This window comes from Lynx canadensis, chromosome B1 (genome assembly GCF_007474595.2).
Source record: "Lynx canadensis isolate LIC74 chromosome B1, mLynCan4.pri.v2, whole genome shotgun sequence".
Lineage (NCBI taxonomy): Eukaryota > Metazoa > Chordata > Mammalia > Carnivora > Felidae > Lynx > Lynx canadensis.
Window position 1 is genome coordinate 136,204,154 of NC_044306.2, and position 13,224 is coordinate 136,217,377.

General features: G+C 37.1%; 1 long non-coding RNA gene across 1 annotated transcript; it reads right to left on the bottom strand.

Annotated features, from left to right (window-relative positions):
* Nucleotides 1-453: 453 nt before the first annotated feature.
* LOC115512463 lies at nucleotides 454-13,005 on the bottom strand. The gene is made up of 3 exons (XR_003968395.1): nucleotides 12,920-13,005; nucleotides 4,237-4,241; nucleotides 454-464 (listed from the first exon to the last, which is right to left on the bottom strand). It is a non-coding gene; the product is annotated as an uncharacterized LOC115512463 (long non-coding RNA).
* Between the last annotated feature and the right edge of the window lie 219 nt (nucleotides 13,006-13,224).

Consider the following 13,224-nt stretch of genomic DNA (forward strand, 5'->3'; position numbering starts at 1 on the left):
AGAAGTTTTTAGCTGGAGCAACAACTGGTACACGAAGCTTCAAGAAGCCTTTTCTTCCTATTAGGGACACAGCTGTGTCTGAAGAAGAGTCTATTTGATATGAGGCCCTGAGCATCCGCTCACTGCCATTTGAAGTGAATGCTTAGATCAAAGGCCATGTGATTTATAGGAGACATTCGGTTAATCTTGTGTAGTGGTGCTGGCAAGGCAACTTCAGAATTGGTGTCTCTTATAGAAAGAATCAGCCATCATCACCATTTTTTTAAAGTTTTTATTTAGGGGCACCTGGGTGGCTCAGTCAGTTAAGCATCCAACTTTGGCTCAGGTCATAATCTCGCAGTTCGTGAGTTCGAGCCACCATGTCAGGCTCTGTGCTGATGGCTCAGAGCCTGGAGCCTGCTTCAGATTCTGTGTCCTGCCCCCTCCCCCCCCCCCCGCCTCCACCCCACCCCTACTTGTGCTCTCTCTCTTTCAACAATGAATAAAGATTTTTAAAAATTTTAAGTTTTTATTTAAATTCCAGTTCACATACAATGTAGTATTAATTTCAGGTGTAGAATTAGTGATTGAACACCACATCCAACGAGTGCCCTCCTTAATCCCCATCACCTATTTAATCCATCCCTCACCCACTGCCATCACCATTTCTATAATCCAAGGGGCTTGCAGTATTTTGCCTGCTAAGAAGTAGTGCCTATGGGGAACTCAGGCAAATGGATCCTGGACAGTAGTAGCAGCTGAGGTCCATCTTAGTGTAATTGATCTCTTGCATAACTGCTTTTCCTACCACCTGGTTGTGGTTGTTTTCATGAACTCACTAGGCAAGGACTAGGCTGGCTGCAGGAGGATTTATGACTTGATCTCTGATTTGAGCCATCTCTCCAGTGATTATTAAGAGCCTTTACATTTTGATTTGTTTGATTTGGTAGTAGCAGGATTCTGGTGAGGAATTTTTTAGGGTATGGCACCATTGTAAGAGGTTCATTCAAATAGCCATTCCTTTTTTTTTTCCCCCTCCCAAATAGCCATTCCTTAAATCTTTCCTTGGTTTTTCCTCTGATCTTTTCCTTCAAGGCCATTCATCATGGCACAGAGAAGGGAAGGATTGTAGGCTGTCTAGCCACTCCAAGAAGTGTCTACTACAGAAGTAATAATGTGGCCTGCAAGTTCCCAAAATTTAATAATATTTTCTAAAAGTTTTCAACATGTTTTTGTCTTAATTAGATTCAGATCTTTTCCCATTTAGATTCCATGTTGTACAGTTTCTCAGCCATAAAGACCTTATTTTAAAATTTGTTTTTATTTTGGTTTATAGAATGCTAAAACACAATATATCCTTTGTGAAGGCATGTGTGTATGTATATATGTATGTATATGTGCATACACACACACACACATATCTGAGCATAGGAAGTGTTTATAAAATGCATACCAGAATTTTATGATTGATTATCTTTGGGGCATGGGTTAGGGGAAAAGAAGATTAAGTGTTGTGGAGAGCAACTTTTATTGTTTTACTTCAAAAAATGTGTACTACTTGACATTTCATATTCTATTGAGGATGCACCTTTATTAATATGAAAATGTTGGCATAAAATTTTTGTTTCTTATAGTTAACGTTAGAGAGTTTTAGGATGATTTAAGGACTAATAAGCAGTACTTATATATAAAGCTATCTGTGCTGTCAACAAAAGCGTTGTTGTGGTTTTTAGTTTTTTTTTTTTTTAGCCTATTTGAGAGTTAGATGCTTCTTGAAAGTCACTGCATAAATTAGTTTTTCATGTATTTACACTAAAGTTGAATTTGCTTTTCTCATCAACATAAAGTTTTTATTTAAAACTATAATTAACAGGGGCACCTGGGTGGCTCAGTTGGTTGAGCGACTGATTCTTGATTTTGGCTCGGGTCATGATCTCATAGTTTTGGAGATTGAGCTCTGTGCTGGCAGTGCAGAGCCTGCTTGGGATTCTCTCTCTCCCCTCTCTCTGTACCTCCCCTTGCGCGCGCGCGCTCTCTCTCTCCCTCTCTCTCTCAAAATAAACTTTAAAAATACAAAATAAAACTGTAATTAACAAAAAGTATAATATATCTTACTCTGAAATGTCTATAATTCAGAGGTCAAGTTGCAATAAAGAATTGCAGGAAGGAGGCTTTCAACATGTTATTCTCTCTTCTAATTTTAGGTTTTGTATCAGGTATCTGATAGGCACCCAATGCTATGAAGAGCTCTAAACTAGATGTAAAAGGATGTACTTTCCAGTTTTTAGTATGTGCGGGCCGCATTGTATCATCGTTAGACTATTCAGTAGTTGACAATGATTTTGTCACCTCCCAAAAAGCAGTCAATTATATCTTTTTTTTTTTTAAAAAAATAAACATTCCTTCAAGTATATTTAGAGAAAAGTGAACAAATTTTAAGTGAATTTTCTGTATATGAACTTTTAAATGTAGTATTTTTAAAAATGAAAGGCTAGCCACAAGCCAGGAAAAATATTTGCAAAGCATATAGCTGGCAGAGGATTTGAACCAAAATATCTTAAGAACTCTCACTATTTGATAATAAGACAAAGAACCCTGTCAAAAAATAGACAAAGGGTTTGCACCAGAGATATATGAATGACCAATACATCCCACATAGAAAGATACTCAGCATCACTAGTCATCAAGGAAATGCAGATTTAAACCATAGGGTGATATTATTACACACCCACTAGCATGGCTAGGAATAAAGTCTGATAATGTTAGAATTGGTGCAGATTTGGAGCAACTAGGAGTTTCCTTTCATACATTGCTGGTGAAATGGTATAGCCACTTTAGCAAACAATTGAGGAGTTTCTTATAAAGTTAAACATATTCTCTATGAACTCTTAAGTTACATTCCTAGGTATACATGCAAGAGAAATGAAAGCATATGTCCACAAAAAGCTAATGTTCATAGTATTATTCAAAATGGTTCTAATTTGCTTTTAATGAATAGTTAACAATATTGAACAACCTTTCATGTGTTTCTTTGCTATGTCTATATCTGTCTTTTTAAGAAGTATTGACATCTTTAACTCTTAAAAAAATTTTTTTAATGTTTATTTACTTTTGAGAGAGAGACAGAGCGTGAGTAGGAGAAGGGCAGAGAGAGAGAGAGGGAGACACAGAATCTGAAACAGGCTCCCCGCTCTGAACTGTCGGCACAGAGCCCAATGCTGGACTCAACTCACAAACCTCAAGATCATGACCTGAGCCAAAGTCTGATGCTTAACCAACTGAGCCAACCCCAGGTGCCCCTCTTTAGCTCTTTTTAAAATTAGGTTGCTTATTTTATTATTGAGCCATAAGAGTTTTTAATATATTTTGGATCTAATTGTCTTTTTTTGTGGTGCATATTTTATGAATACTTTCTCCAAGTTTGTGGATTTATTTCTTTTCTAAAAAACAAACAGTTTATTTACTTATTTTAAGTAAACTGTACCCCCATTGGGGAGCTCAGAGTCCACTGACTAACCCAGCCAATCACCCTGAATTTGTTTCTCTTTTCTTTTTTTATGTTTATTTATATTTGAGAGAGAGAGAGAGCACAAGCCAGGGAGGGCAGAGAGAGAGGGAGGCACAGAATCTGAAGCAGGTTTCAGACTCTGCTGTTAGCACAGAGCCCAACACTGGGCTCGAACTCACACACTGTGAGTGAGATCATGACCTGAGTCAGATGCTTAACCGACTGAGCCACCCAGGCACCCCTATTTCATTTTTAAAACCATGTGTTTTGGAGAGAGAAGTTTTGACAACAGAGAGAAACACTGACAACAGTGTTTCCTTTTGTGGTTTGTGCTGAGAAATTCCGGGAATTCTGTTCAGAGAATTCTGTGCCTAACCGAAAGTCAACATTATTTAGCAGTGTTTTCTTCTAGAAGTTTTATAGTTTACATTTTGCATTTTGATCTATGCTTCATTTTGAGTTAAATTTTGGATATGTTCTGATGTATGGGCTGGTTGAGATTCTTTTTGGTTTGGTTTTGGTTTTTGTATATGGATACAGGTGTCCTAGCACCATTTGGTGAAAAGTTTTCTTTTTCTCCATTGAATTGCTTGAGATCTTTGTCAAAAATCAATAGACAACACGTGTGCATCTATTTTTGGAATTTCTGTTCTTTTTCGTTAATGTAGGTGTCTGTCCTGTCATCAGTACTACATTGTCTTGATTACTGTAGCTTTAGAGTAAGTCTTGAAATCAAGTAATATGAGTACTCCGACTTTCTTGTTTGTTTTGAAATTGTTTTGGCTTCTAGTTTCCTTGCTTATCTGTGTAAAGCTTAGAATAATCCTGTCAGTTAAAAAAAAAAAAAAAAGTACTAGAATTCAGATGCAGATTGCGTTAAATCCATAGATAAATTTGAAGAGAAGTGATAACTATGTTGAGTCTCCAGATCTGTGAACATGTTATATCTCTCTTTACTCTGGTCATCTTTGATTTATCTCATCAGTGTTTTGTAGTGTTCAGAGTACAGATCTTAACACACAGTGTGTTAGATTTATCCCCAAGTATTTCATGTTTTTTGGTTGCTGTTATAAATGACAGTATGTATATATGTAATTTTTACTTGTTGATATGTGGAAATATGATCTTTATATATTGAATTTTGTACACTACAACCTTGCTAAATTCCCTTATTAAATCTAGTAGGGTTTTTGTAGATTCTTTGGGGTTTTCTATATAGTCATGTTGCCTGGGAAAAAGTTTTATTTCTTCCTTTGTAATGTATGCTTTTTATTTCTTTTCTATACCTGGTAGCACTGGCTAAGACTTCCAATATAATGTTAAAGACAGAAAGCATTCATAATTTCACCTTTAAATAGGTATTCGCTGTGTTTGTTTTAAGGATGACAATTATCAGGTTAGGTTGCATTCTGTTACTAGGTTAGTAAGAGTTTTTAAAATCATGAATGGATGATTTTGTCAAATGCTTATTTTGTACTGATATTATCATATGCCTTTTCTTCTTTATTCAGTTGATATAATGAATTATATTGATTAATTTTTCAACTGTTGAGCCAGCCTTGTATTTCCAGAATAAACTCCACTTGGTCATGATGTGATATTTCTATTATATATTGCTAATATTTTGTTAAAATTTTTTGCATCTGTCTTCACAAAGGATATCAGATTTCTAGTCTCTCTCTCTTTTTTTAAAATGTCTTTGTTTGGTTTTGGCATTAAGAAATTATTGGTCTCATACAATGTTTTGGGAAGAGCTTCCTCCAGTCTGGTTTGAACTGGTTAGAGTAAACACACATATATAGTTTGATATCTTTTGATTTAAGAAACGGGTGAGGGATTATATCTATATCTATATCTATATCTATATCTATATCTATATATAAATACATATATATATATACATATATATATATATGCTCAACTTTGCAAAGGTAGGGGTGGTTGGAGGCCATGGGACCAAAGATTTATGGGAGAGAATGACCCTCCTCAAGGTATATCTTAAAAAAAAAAAGTGTTTATTTATTTTTGAAAAAGAGAATCCCAAGCACGCCCTGTACTGTCAGAGCAGAGCCTGACACCAGGCTCGATGCCACGAATCATGAGACCATGATCTGAGCCAAAATCAAGAGTCAGATACTCAACCAACTGAACCATCTAGGCACCCCCAAAGTGTATCTTTTTATATATTGACTTTTCAAAACAAAGCATGTTATCTTCCATATTCAAAATAAGATGGGGATGGGAAAAATCTTAAACTATTAAAATAAATGAACCCGTCTGTATTTTAATCTAGTGCTATACCTATATTGTAAGGGAAGAATGAGTCTAAATGATTCATTAACACAGTATTTGACTATTTACCCTCAACTTGGGTGGAGGAAGAGGGAGGGATTGCAAAAAAATCTTGAACTCTTTCTACTAGAGTTTATTTTTGTAGTGACATAGGCAAAGCAGCTCTAGGTCATTTTTAGGTGTTATCATGCATTGGCTAAATATTTAGGTTATTGGAGCCAGGGCCTGAGGATGGAGGGACGTGCAAATATGGAAAGGGGAAAGGCAGAAATTAATCCTGTGGAGATGGATTGAAATTAAAGGTATTAATGTGAAGTCATTATTTTTGCAACTAGTATGTATATGTGTGCACAGATGTATATCTACGTGTGGCATGTATGTACACGTATATTTGTATGCGTGTGTGTGTGTATACATATATACACACACATATATATACATATATATATGTGTGTGTATATATATGTGTGTGTGTATATATATATGTGTGTGTATATATATATGTGTGTGTATATATATGTGTGTGTGTATATATACGTGTATATATGCACACACATATATATGTGTGTGTGTGTGTGTATATATATATATATATATATATATGCATTTGTATATTTCCTGGTAACTCCAGCAAAAAGGCTGAGAAGAAAAGAACAGTGAGAACACTTAATTCCCAAATCTTGGTCTGTACCACTGTTCCCAGCACAGAGGAACCAGAGATCCTCAGAGAATTGGCTGATTGCAGGTCTGGGCAGGGTACATACCAGGTGACCTGTATCCTTTTCTTTTTTTATGTACTAGAAAATAATTTTTTTTTTTTTTTCTTAAATGGGAGCATTTCATAAGAAGCCTGTTGGGTTTCCTACTGGTTCATTCAGTCTGTATTAATTTAATCATAAATAAGTATAATAATTAATTATGAACTAGTAGAAATAGGAATCATTATTCATAGTAAATAAACTGATAAATGAATAAGTAGAGAAGGGAGGTCTCTTGCTTACAGTAGAATTCTAAGTTCTAGAGCTGGAAAATCGTCGATTTGCAGCCATTATGGTAAAGATAAGACGGCAAGAAATAACAAAATCGAGGGGGCATGTTGATGAGGTGAAGGTTATTTCCATGGTATTAAAGTGTCTTCCAACAAACAACTTATTATTTGCAAGGTACAAAATTGGGTTTATACGTTGGTGACAACAACGTGGGGCAAATGACTACCATGTGATTTCAGATATGACATCCTGAGGGGACATACCATCATCTGTGTGGTAATCTGGCCAAAACTGCATAACCTGAATCTCATCATGAGGAAACATTAGACAGACTCAACTGAGGAGCATTCTACTTAGAGGAGGGAGGGGCACCTGGGTGGCTTAGTTAAGTGTCCAACTCTGGATTTTGGCTCAGGTCATGATCTCATGATTTATGGGATCAAGCCATCCTTCCTCGGGCTCTTCACTGACAGCATGGAGCCTGCTTGGGATTCTCTCTCTCCTCCTCTCTCTGCCCCACCCCTGTGTGTACACGCACATGCACACGCTCTCTCAAAAATTAAAACATTTTAAAAAGTGGGGGATGGAGCTGTGTTCTTCCAAAAATTGAATGTCATAAAAGACAGGGCAGTGTTCTGTATTAAAGAAGGCTTAAGAGAGATAATCACTAACTGTACTACCTGACTCTATACTGGATGGGGGGAAAATACTATAAAAGGATAGTATTGAAGGACCCATTGAAAAAATTGGGGATGTGGATACTAGAGAAAATAAAAACATTGTAACACTGTTCAAATTACTGAAGATTACTCTGGTTATAAAAGAGAATATCTCTATTCTTAGGAAATGCATAGTGAGTCAATGGAGCAAAGGGCTGTGATGTTATATAATTTATCTTCGGTTTGTTTAGAGGAAAAATAGTGTGAGTGTATGTGTCTGTGTGAATGGAAAGGGAGTGCAAAAGAATCCATGAGCACAGACGATAAAACAAAGAGGGTAACATTAACAATTGGTGACTTTAGGCATAGTGGTGGTTTTTAATTCTTATATTTGCAGCTTTTATGTAAGTCTGAAATTATTTCCAAACCACGTATTTAAAACACTTAAAAATATCTGCCCTTTATTTTTAGAGTTTCTTTATTTATAAAGAGTATGGTTCTTTGTCTGGAACCAGTTTGGAATGAACATTTTTGTAATATTTTCCTGTGTGTTGGTGTTGTGCCTCTGCCAGCCAACCATTGTTGAATATGACAGCAGTTAGTGGAAAATAAGTGTCACTGTGTGGACAGCCAGAATTTAAGACCTGATTTGGGGAGGGGAACTATTTACTACAGCGATTACTTTAATTTTCTAGAAGTATTGGCTACAATGCCTATTGAAGTCTTTCGAGTTGTTATCACTTAACTGTTGAAATACTAGAATGATTATTTTACATCAAAAATCTACTGCCCCTGATTAGATATTCTTGTTTTGTAAACTCAGGAAGATTGTAATTTTTAGCCTAAGAGTGTAATTACTTATTTGTTCGTTAAAAAAATGTTTATTGAATGCCTACTGTGTGCCATAACCCTTTCTAGGCATTGAAGGTATAGCACCAAACAGAACAAAGCTCTTGCCCTTGTGGGTTTTATGTTTTTGTGGGAGGATATAGACAAACAGGAAAGAAGTGAAATAAATTTATGTTAGTAACATTGGAGAAAAATAGGTAGATTAGGGATGCTGGGAGTAAAATTGTTACAGTTTTAAAAAGAGTGGACAGGAAAGACTTAGTTCAGGAGACAAATATTTGCACAAAGATCTGAAGATAGTGTAGGAGTGAGGCATGTAGAGATAATCATCTCCTGGAAAAGCATTTGGGCAGAGAGAACAGCAAGTGTAAAGGCTCTGAGGCAGGAGTATGTCTAGCGTGAATACGAAATTGCAAGGAGGTCAGTAGGAAATGAGGTCAGAGGTAATAGGGGCCAAATTATGTAGGTTCTTTTTATGCTATTTTAAAGATTGTGGCATTTACTCTGGGATGAGAAGCCATTAGGAGATTTTGGGCACAGATGTTACACTGTATGAGTTATGTAAGATTATCAGGATCACTCTGACTGCTTTGATGAGAAAGGACTGAAGTGGGGCAAGGGTAGATGTTGGGAGGCCAGTTACTAAACTATGGGAAAAATCCAAGTGACAGATGATACTTATTCTGGTTAAAGTCTCTAGATGATGGGAGGTGGTCAGAATCTGGATGCATTTTGTAGACAGAGTCAGTACAGTTTGCTATTGGATGGAGAAAGGGTAAATACTTGAATTTTAGTGATTAGTGAGAAGAGGAGAAGGAAGCCAAGGAGGTGAGGAGAGACCAGTGGGATAGGATGAAACCAGGAGAAACTTTGTTCTAGAAGCCAGATAGAGAAGATATCAGGGTTTGATGAGTCATACCAGTTGGCTGTAGATAGGTCAAGAAAGATGAGAACTTGTATTTAATAATAATATGTAGGTGACCTTCAAGTTCAATGGCATATTGGGGAGCAAAAGTCTCATTAGAATGTGTTCAATTTGGGGGCGCCTGGGTGGCGCAGTCGGTTAAGCGTCCGACTTCAGCCAGGTCACGATCTCGCGGTCCGTGAGTTCGAGCCCCGCGTCGGGCTCTGGGCTGATGGCTCAGAGCCTGGAGCCTGTTTCCGATTCTGTGTCTCCCTCTCTCTCTGCCCCTCCCCCATTCATGCTCTGTCTCTCTCTGTCCCCAAAATAAATAAAAACGTTGGAAAAAAAAAAAATTTAAAAAAAAAAAAAAAAAGAATGTGTTCAATTTGAATTGAAGAATCTTGGAAACAGAGTATGGTCATCTCTTTTGTGACCTTTTGCAAAAAAGGAATCAGAGAAACTGGCCAGAAACTAGAGAGGTGATGGTAGGTTCAAAAGGTTCCTTGTTATTGTTTGTTTTCTAATGATTGGAAATACACACACACACACACACACACAAATGGTTTGCTTCATAATAAGGAGGAAATTAGGAAATTGATGCTAGAGAGGAGAGAATTGGGCCTTACTAGAGCAATGTTCTTGAAAGGTAGGGGCATGATATCTATTTTCAAAGTGGAGGAGTTAGACTTTTTGACCCAAAAAGTTCAAGCATAGTAGAAGAGTAAATCTGTAGATTTTGGTGAGTGGGTAAGTGGTTCTGGAAGTTCTCTTCTGATTGCTTATATATATATAGGAATCAAGGACAGCATGTAGAGTGACTCAGATCTTAGGTGGCTTTTGATTTTTTTTTCTTGAATGATGCAGATTAGGTGATCTGCCAGGAGTCCTGAGAAGCAACAGGAGGGCTGTAGCCATGCTTGTTAAGTTGTTTTTTTTTTTTGAGACATTTAGGTTTTTGTTACTCTTCAGTCTAATTGGTTTGTATAACACTTAGGAAGAGATTATAAAAAATTTTTTTTTATTTTTTTTAAATGTTTATTTATTTTTGACAGAGAGAGAGAGAGAGAGACAGAGCATGAGTGGGGGGGGGGGCAGAGAGAGAGGGAGACACAGAATCTGAAGCAGGCTCCAGGCTCTGAGCTGTCAGCACAGAGCCCGACGCGGGGCTCGAACTCACAGACAACGAGATCATGACCTGAGCCGAAGTCAGACACTCAACCAACTGAACCACCCAGGCTCCCCTAAAAATTTTTTTTAATGTTTTTATTTTTCAGAGAGACAGAGCATGAGCAGGGGAGGGGCAGAGAGAGGGAGACACAGAATCTGAAGCAGGCTCCAGGTTCTGAGCTGTCAGCACAGAGCCCAATGTGGGGCTGGAACTCACGACCTGAGCCGAAGTCAGACGCTTAACCGACTGAGCCACCCAGGCGCTCCGGGCAGGGATTCTTAAAACACTTTTGGGGCTCTGGAAAAATTTTTTTTCCCATTGATCTTCGAGCCAAAAAGTATGATTCTAAGGTCCTTAGAATTTTCATTAAATTGTAGGCTCTTAAAGACATATTTAAGCCAAGGAGGTACAGCTAATTGTCTAGTCAAGTCTGGAATCTCTGTGGTCTTCTGAATTATATAATTTAATTTGGAAATTCAGTTTTCATACCTGTGTGCATATTCATGTATTCAAACTCAACCTGTTGACAGTATAGCTGACTTATTCTAAATTAGAGGCAACCAAAGCATGAAATAAAAATGTGTAAAATGTCAAAGTCAAAATAAGAACTCTGCCTAAAGTGTGATTTATTTATTTTACTTGAGAGAGAAAGACCCAGGGGAGTGCGTGCGTACCCGGGCAGTGGAGGGGAAGAGGGAGAGGAAGGGAGAGAAAGAAAAAGAAAGAAAAGAGAAAAGAAAAGAAAAGAAAGAGAAAATATTAAGCAGGTTCTATGCTCAGCACAAGCCCATTGCAGCACTTGATCCCACCACCAGGGGGTCATGACTTGAGCTGAAATCAAAAATTGGGCGCCACCCAGGTGCCCCTAAAGTGTGATTTAAATTGTGATTTGGGTAAACCTGATACTTGAAATTATATTGCATTTTGCAGTTAGAATGCATTGAAATCATGTCAAAGCATTTACCCTTGGTGAATTTATATTAAAATATTAAAATGGGTAAAGCCAAATAATCATCAAAGATGCTAAAATTTCTAGGAAATAATAAGTAAAGGCAGACAGCCGAGGAAGAATTGGCAAAATGTCTGAATGGGCATTTAATAAAAGAGGAAACATGAATTAGCCAGTAAATCTGAAGAAATGCTCAGTATCTTTCATCAACAGGAAAATGCAAAGTTAGGCCACAATTCTATGCCATTTTACACCCCAAAATTAACTTAGCATTAGTAAGTATTGGATGTGGTTCAGTATGAACTACCTGTTGCTGTTGGGATTATAAATTCCTAAACACACATTGGGGAAAGTAAAAATTGGCATCTTCATGAAAAATTGAACATAGACGTATTCATCAACTACTAGGCACAAACTTAAGAGAAACTTTGGCACACAGGCCATAGGAGATGCATATGAGAACTTTCGTAACAGAAATGCTCATAATAGGAAAAAAATCTTGGGAGAAGAATAAGATAATATTGTAAAGAAAATGGATAATTCACTTATATATTTATACAATGCAGAATTATTCTACAGTAAAAGGAATGAGCTACAACTGATGCAGCAACTGGATGAATCTTTAAATCATAATACTGAATGAAAAAGTCAAACCGAGAAGACCGGAGCTATTTAATACCATTTTCACAGAATTCAACAGCAAACGAAATGAAACCCTATGTTGTTGGGAGATATATACATATGTTTTAAATCTTTTAAAAAATCAAGTAACGATAAAATATAGCCTAGCAGTTGCAGCAGACAGAAGGGATGAGAGAGGTGGGGCATGGATTTGGGGGGAGCCAGTCAGGAAAACATTACCATTAACTTCTATTTAGGTTCTCCAGTGGGGGGAGGAGCAGGTACCTGGGTGTTCCCTCTATTATTGTCCTTTGAATTTAAAACATGTTACAAGGGGCGCCTGGGTGGCGCAGTTGGTTAAGCGTCCGACTTCGGCTCAGGTCACGATCTCACGGTCCGTGAGTTCGAGCCCCGCGTCGGGCTCTGGACTGATGGCTCAGAGCCTGGAGCCTGCTTCAGATTCTGTGTCTCCCTCTCTCTCTGCCCTCCCCCATTCATGCTCTGTCTCTCTCTGTCTCAAAAATAAATAAATGTTAAAAAAAAAAATAAAAAATAAATAAATAAAATAAAACATGTTACAAATAATTCTTGTAGTAACAATAAGTTAGAAAGTAGGGGAAGCATATTCTGAAGTCACAGTTTAGAAGACACGTCATCACTTCTGCTTATTCCCTTACCGCCACTTGAATTCCTAATGTCACTCAGTTTTATACCAGAGGTATCTTCTTTTATTAGTCTTTTATCTGATTAAGCCTGTGTCTGCCATTTGTCAAGCCACTCAGGAACTACTTGTTGGATGAATAACTGAATGAATGACTTGGGAAAATAATTCAGGATTTTTCTTAGAAACTACCTAAGAGGGAGATTTTGAAAAATACTTTTCCTTCCACTACTAGCTGGGTGAGATGGACAGCAAAACTAGGTTATTATTGCAGAGACTTTTGAATGATAATGGACTGTATATTTGAAGGCAGTATTTTTTTTTTTTTTTTAAGTAAAACTCTCTTAATTTTTTAAAAGTAATCTCTGAGGTCAGGAGTCACACACTCTACCTACCGAGTCAACAAGGTGTTCTTTGAAGGCAGTATTTCTGGTTATGTTTAACTATTGTAATATGATCAGAGAGATTAACAAATACATGACAAAAACAAATAGTTGATCAGAACAGCAAACAGAAAGCCCATGGGAATTAGTCCAAGCTCCTCAGTTTTGAATAAAGGCACTTTGGGACTAAAGAAATAATTGATTAAGATCATAGAACTTGTTGAGAACAGAGTTAGGAAAGACCAGAACCTAGATCTCATGA